Source organism: Rhagoletis pomonella, unplaced genomic scaffold (assembly GCF_013731165.1).
Source record: "Rhagoletis pomonella isolate Grant_MI unplaced genomic scaffold, Rhpom_1.0 Rhpom_scaffold_02250, whole genome shotgun sequence".
Classification (NCBI taxonomy): domain Eukaryota; kingdom Metazoa; phylum Arthropoda; class Insecta; order Diptera; family Tephritidae; genus Rhagoletis; species Rhagoletis pomonella.
This window is the reverse complement of record NW_023460805.1, coordinates 3,091-4,497: the sequence shown is the minus strand read 5'-3', so window position 1 is coordinate 4,497 and position 1,407 is coordinate 3,091.

The window sequence follows — 1,407 nt, the reverse complement described above, 5'->3', positions numbered from 1 at the left end:
ATTGTTTTTCTTCGTAATTTTAGCACGCGCTTGCCACATTTTGTGTAGAAAATTTACGAACAATCCTCAAAGCAAAAAGTGGTGTGTTTTTCTTAGATTCAAGCACAAAATAGTGCGACCCTATATAAGAACTAGAATTTATTGTTCAAAGAACTTTCAACAAGCCGCAATATCCGTTATGCGTTTATGCCTACGTACTTTTAATATAAGCAAACTGCATTTTTCATGCCGTGTCAATTTAAAAAAAAAATATAAAATGAGCTGCTTGCTGACCAACGTTCAATAATTTTGTAATAAGTTCCATGATTTTTATAAAAAAGTGCACAAATTGCATGCCATATTTTAGAATAATTTGTTTCTATCTAAAGAAATCGATATATAAATTTTAATGCTGGTTTATACGCAAAAATTCTCAATGAATAATATTTATATTGTGGCGAATACTGCGGCAACACAAAGCGAACAACGAGAAATAGGCAGAATGTTCGAGGAATGACGTAGAATGTTCCACAAAGAGAAACGTCAAGTTGGATGAACACTGCGAACAGCGAGAGAAACAGAATGAGCGATAAACTTCAGAATGTTCTAGAGTTGCCATAAGTGCCAGCGCAGGTATATAAGGGCGCCGCCACAGCGAAGTGAGTCAGTTACAAGTCAGCAAGCTACAAGTAGAGTGAGCGGAAAAGTGAGTTGCGAATAAGCAAGCTATAAGTTTAATTGTGTTAACAAGTAGTAAAGCGTTGTTATTGCTTTAACAAGTATTGTAAAGTGTTTTTACGGTATTAGCGAGTATTGTAAATTGTTTGTTGTACAATAAAGTTAATTGTACTACAATTTGGTCATCGTTAGCATTTATTTAACAATCCAGCGATACGAGCCCGAGTATATTTGGGAAATCCCTCAAGGTTTCGAGGATAATCGTAACAATTGGTGTCAGAAGTGGGATTGTTAAATAAATCCCGAAGGATAAACTACTGAAAATGGCGAAAATTCAGGACTTAAAGATTGAGGAGCTGAAACAGGAGTTGGAAAAGCGTAATTTGGCCACCTCCGGAAGAAAAGTGGAATTATTATCCCGTTTGCGGGAGGCTATGGAACAGTGGTCGGCAAAAGTTCAACTGTGTTTGTGTTGGTAAGCACAAGCGAACTGCTTCGCATGAGCAACCCAGTAGGAAATTACGAGAAGTGAAACAAAATTTTTAACTTATCGGTCTTCAATAAAAACACATAAATACGTATATTTAACACATACATATGTACATATATGTGCATCGCTCATTTACTATAAAAGTATCATAATCCCAATAAAGCAAAAATCGGGTTAAGTATGCAAGAATGTGCATTTGCTCTTTCTTATGATGTGTAAAAAATTTATGGATTACTAGTAGCTCACTAGAACAAAATCAA